Consider the following 6000-nt stretch of genomic DNA (forward strand, 5'->3'; position numbering starts at 1 on the left):
TTGCAGTCTGAATAAGTGCCAAGGAAGATGAAATTAGCAGAATTAATTTCATACCTTTGATTAAAAATATAGAGAATGATTTAAGGAGGGTTAATGGGCTGCACTTGTCTATTATCGGTAGGGGGAACTATTTAAAAATGACCATACTACCGAAAATATTGTATTTGTTTCATTCTATACCATTGGCCGTAGATGATCACTTATTGAGGACACTGGAAACAATTTTCTCTAATATCATATGGCAATATGGGAAGGTCAGAAGAGCACTCAAATATTTAGCATTGCCCCAGGATAGGGGAGACCTCTCAGCTCCTAATATTATGATGTATCACTGGGCAACCCTCTTATATCAGATGACTACCCTGTTATCAGTGAATAATACCAAGGAACCAGCACAGGGCCCAAATATACCCACAATTTATGAACTTTCGATGAGGAAGGAAGCTTCCGGGCTGCTATTGAGACAATTGGAACCCAGCTACTATAAGAAGGTGCGGTTCAAAGTAATCTACGGTTCGTGGAGAATTTGGAAGCAGGTCTCTAAGGCTATGGCAATCCTAAGAATCTCTAGATATACCCCTCTATGGCGATCATCATTGCTGCCTTACTTGGCTAACGATGATATGGGGAAAAAGTGGGAAAAATACGGGGTAGGAACAATAGGGGATTTCTGTGGGGGAGTGGAAGATGCTCAATTCCTTAGGCTACAGCGGGTGTTTGGCGTTCTAGATAACCAATACTTTAAATTTCTCCAGATCAAGAATGTCCTCACCACATGGAAGCCAACGATTAAACTGGAGGAGATCCCGCTTTTAGAAGCGGTAACCAGGGAAAGGAGCAGAATTAGAGTTTTTTATAAAATACTGGTTGATAAAAGCCCCGACGACCTGGAAAAAACTGAAGCATCCAGGGTAACGGAATTGGGCAACCCTGATGTGGACATCTACGTGAGCCTTTCTCTAACTGCAAACAATTTTTTAACTTTGAATTTAAAAGCTCAAATATATAAAATGATATTCAATATCTACCCCTGCTAAACTCTACCAGTGGGGGAAGAGGGTTGATGACAAATGTCCTAGATGTGGGCTTGGACCTGCCACTTTGACACATATGTTACATGGTTGCGATAAGCTTGCCCTACTTAAAGAATCCCTGTCAGGTTTTTGGGAAGTATTGTTTGGTTTTAGACCAGAATTAACCCCGACCCTGCTGATCCTCGGATACGATAGTACTCTGGGTCTCAACACCAAACAAGAATATGGTTTGTTCCTGGGGGTAGCAGTATACAGGTTATTACAGGTTATTATTGGCCACAAGATGGAAAGATCCGGAGCCACCAACCTTTCATATTGTGGCTTGCTAGGCTTTGAGATATACAAACAAGAGATGTCTATATATGCTTGTAGAGGCAGACAGGCCAGGAACCGGGGCAGGAAGATCTGAGCGCATATCGCTGAATGGAGCAGAGACGTGAGGACGAGCTAGCTGAGCTTCTCCACGCACCTTAATTGATAATTTTGGGTAAACTGTGCTGGAATGTCGGTTGTTCTTTCTTTTGTCTGTGTAAAATATTCTCAATCATCAATGATTTTCGTACTTTGTAAACTATCTCTTAATTTAATGAATTTGTATGTATTTGTATTTATTTTTCCTGGATATGCTTATAATAAAAAAAAAAATTAAACAAAAAATGTAAATATGGAGGAGCCCCCTGCGCCACTAGTACGTCTCGAAAAAGAGACGTGCTGGTGGCACAGAGGGCTTGTAAATCTGCCCCACCGTTCTTATGTGCTTGCAGACACCCGATAATTCTTTGAGTTAGTGCCATACTTTCAGAAACGGCTCAGAAACAGCGGGAAAGGTGTGCCTCCTTTTATCTGTGAGATGTCCTGTCTAAAAATAAAGCATTCACTCAGAGACATGTTTTGTTAATAGAAGTCATGCAGGTACATCACACCGGTGCTGGGCTCTGCATTGTGCCAGCGGCTCCCATCATGATACTACTCCTCTTGATATATGTAACGGTGATGAGCTTGTAAAAATACATGTAGCTAGGAATTACCATTTGTGGTACCTCAAACTGGTATATGTAAAAGGTTTGAGAATGCACTTATTTTGTTGAAAGGGAATCAGGGGAAGATGTTATCTAAAAGAGAGGGAAGAGAGAAGCATTAGGAAAGAAAGAAGGTTGGAGGGCATGGCTACTGCCTGAGGAAGATGGTTGCCCAGCTCGTGAGTTCTGCCGGGCCTGTCCTTCATGCACCAATTTCAGAACTCTTTGACGAAGACTCTGCAGGAGAACCACTTTTCCACCCCTGAACAAGAACCCAGACTCTGAAATGGATAATTTGTCCTTTAATTCACCAAATTTCCTAGATTCCTAGGAAACTTTGCTTTTCTCCGGCCAACCATGTACATTGTATCCAAACATAGTATGTAAAGCTGTGTCATCCTCATACCCAATTTTCCACTCTTCTTCAGAAATAGCCACCAGCTCATTATCCACACTGGCCACATTTAAATCTTCCCACTCATTCAGTTTCACAAACTCATGGTGAACAGGCGTCAGTCCACTTGATAAGCATAGTCCAACAACTGCAAGGACATCCTGGCAATACGGGGAGTAGACTTACTCAAACCTTCTGTGGTTAGAAACTTAAATAACAGCTTATGATCTGTACACAAAGTGAATATCATGTCCCATAAAAATTGCCTAAACTTGGTCATTGCCCACACACACACCAACATTTCCCTTTCTATCACTGATTACTTTTCTTCCGGTGAGGTGAGAGTGCTAGATGCAAAGGAAATAGTGTTTCAACTCCTGTACTGTAAATTTGCATTAAAACTGCACCTAAACCTTTCCCACACTCATCCGTTGTCAAGATTGTGCAATCCTTGGCATTAAAGCCCTGTAGCAGTACCTCTTCACAAATATCATTCTTTAAGCTTTCAGATTCCGTTTGCAGTGTATTATTCCACACTGCTTAGCTTTCAATAACTGATGTATATTATATGTCTTTTCTGCAAAGTTCCTTGCAAATTTTGCATAGAATTCGACAAGACCAACAGAGGATGTTACTTCATCCTTACAAACAGGGGCTAGTGCATCTCCGATAGCTTCAATAATCTTGCATTTGGGAAACATGCCTTTGTCACTGATCTTGTGACCAATGTACATCACTGACTGCTGCAAATTTTACATTTAATTCAGCAGTTAATCCAAACTCCTTGAGATTCTGCAAAACCTTATACAAATTCCAATGATGATCCTCCTTACTTTTCCCCATGACCAGAATGTCGTTTTCGAAATAAACCACAGACAGCTGCGGCTGAAGCTAGCCCAAATGGCATCCTAACAAAATGAAACCAACCGATTGGTGTAATAAACACGGTCACATCCCTAACGTCTTCATGTAAAGTAACCATATGATAGGCTGAGGCTAAGTCTAAAGTGGAAATCCACGTGACACCCTTGGTGCACACCAGTAGTTCCGATATCTTTGGTAACTGAAATGTATCTACAATGATGTTTTTACTCAATTCTCAAAATTTAATACATAATCTTAGATTCCTGTTTGCCTTCCTGGCCACTACCAAAGGGGCCATCCACTCCGCACTCTCAGTGGGTTCAATTATACCCTTCCTTTGCAGCATCTCCAGTTCTCTAGCAACTTCATCCCTTGCGCTCGATGGAATTTTTCTAACCTTATGACTAAAAGGTATTGTTTTATTTTTCAAAGCAATCTTATGCACAAAGATCTTTGGTTCTCCAATTTGGCCAGAAAACACTTCCTGGAAATCACTTTTTAATCTGATAACTAGTGCTTGCTCTGGCTCTTCTAATAACAGTACTCGATCCACACCGTTAGGATTCAAAACGATATTTAACAAGTTTTGGTTCATCCATCCTAAAACAGAAGGTCGCATTTCAGACACATACAACTTACTCATTGTCGTTCTTCCCTTACATTTGAATGGCAGTATCTGATAACCTAGTATAGGAATTCTCTCACCAATAAACATTACAGGATGAATGTCAGTATTTTCAACGCATTTTCCCACAATACTCTTAAAATTGTCCTCCAACATCTTCTTATTGATGATCATATACGGAGAACCTGAATCTGCCACAATCACAGTTTGAACACACCCAAAAGTCATCTGACACCTTGGTTTGCTCGTTTGTGTCAATTCAAGGTTTAAAACATGACGATCAACGCACAACATACCTTCTTCACCATTCCCATTGTCATCTTCGGATTGTTCTGCCTCTGACACTTCTGTAACTAGTTTTACATTATGCATTTTCTTACTCTGCTTCCTGCATACCTTTACATAATGCCCCTTCACCCCACAGTATTGGCACCTAGCTTTCAGTGCAGCACAGTTCCTATCTCTTGCTAAGTGATCTTTATTGCTACACTGGTAACAACTTAAATTTGCTTCTTTGTATGGTCCTTTCAACTTCCTCTTTTTGTCTCCTGTTTTTTTACTACCTGCCCCAGAAATTTTACAGAGTTTCTTTTTCCTTATCATCATTAGAGATACTAGCTCACTTTTTTTCTAAGGCTATTATGTCCCTAAGGGAGGAATCACCACAAACCCACAACCTGTCTTGTAGAGTAGGATCATAAGTGTGCAAGATAATCTGATCACAAATAAATTTGTCATGCAATGTGCCAAATTTACAAGAAATAGCTAACTTCTTAAAGGCTGACACAAAAACCTCTACAGATACAGCTTTCTGTTGTTTCCTCTGGAAAGAATTTAACTTATCGATGACTGCACAAACTGCCAGTTGGTAGAATCCATCCAGATCATCTAATGTATTTATAAAGACATCCCGCTCCCCACTTCCACAAGTTTTTTTTCCATCTGGTTAAAAACTCTTAGACCTTCTGGACCTAAGTTGTGTAAAAAGATTTTTTTCCTCCTAGAAGATGAACATTCTTCAGATTCTGCCCCCTCCATGGCCGAAATATAATTAAAAAAATACTCTTTCCATTCAGGCCATTGCATCTGAGGTTCGCCTGGACATGGTAAAAGGGGGCAAGGGCGGGGTAAGTGAAAAGATTTGAGCACACATACTTTTTTTCCAAATTAACTCCTGACTGTATGCGCTAACAATACTTATGGCAGTCACTACTAAGGCTCAAATCCATGTGAAGTAGTTCTCCAGAATTGTTCTTGGCAGTACAAGCACTTGTGAATACACGGAGGAACTTAAAGTACACAGAAAATCCCCAAGAACAGTATCTAGTGCATAAATGAGTGACATGCTGTAGCTACTGCCACCAGAATGTCTAAATATGCCTCCAGAATGTAGGCTCGATGATACACAACAGGTGTGCATATCACCCCAAATCTCGCTGCCTCCTTTTAATCTACATGGTGTCACCAAAATTCTTTGAATTCTTTTTTACGATAACACGCATCAGGTGTGCGTATCATTGCAACAGCTCACAACTGGACTCTTCCCTCTCAGATGCGGATAAAATGACACACTGTGGTGAGCGTATCACTGAAATACTTGAAGCACAACCTGCTTCAAAATGGCCTCCAATGTAACGTCATTAAACAGAAGGACCACATGATGCAGCAATGCTGCTCGTTGACGTTGCAGCTTGACCAGTGCCTCTTTTACGTCATGGAATTGCACTTCTCTTCACGTGCTGCAGCACACGCGCATTGGAAGAACCAACGTGAAATGGCTGGGGAAAGGTGGATTGTAATCCCCACATTGGTGCAGGCAAAGGCACTACCTCCATTGTGGGGAATGCGATCTGACCGACTTTCCGATGTGCTCCTTGAGCCAGTTGTAAGCTGTCAGTCAGTCCCTAGAGCAATGCAGTCTGAATGGCTGCATCGTCTGACCACGGTTGTAGATGTCGGTGAGACCGACAGCACGTCAGTGTCAGTCCCACCAACATCGTAATCGGACCCTATAATCACTCCTCTCCCCTACTTACTCCACTCTAACCAAATCTGTACAAAATA

The sequence above is a fragment of the Triturus cristatus genome, chromosome 8 (assembly GCF_964204655.1).
Source record: "Triturus cristatus chromosome 8, aTriCri1.1, whole genome shotgun sequence".
Classification (NCBI taxonomy): domain Eukaryota; kingdom Metazoa; phylum Chordata; class Amphibia; order Caudata; family Salamandridae; genus Triturus; species Triturus cristatus.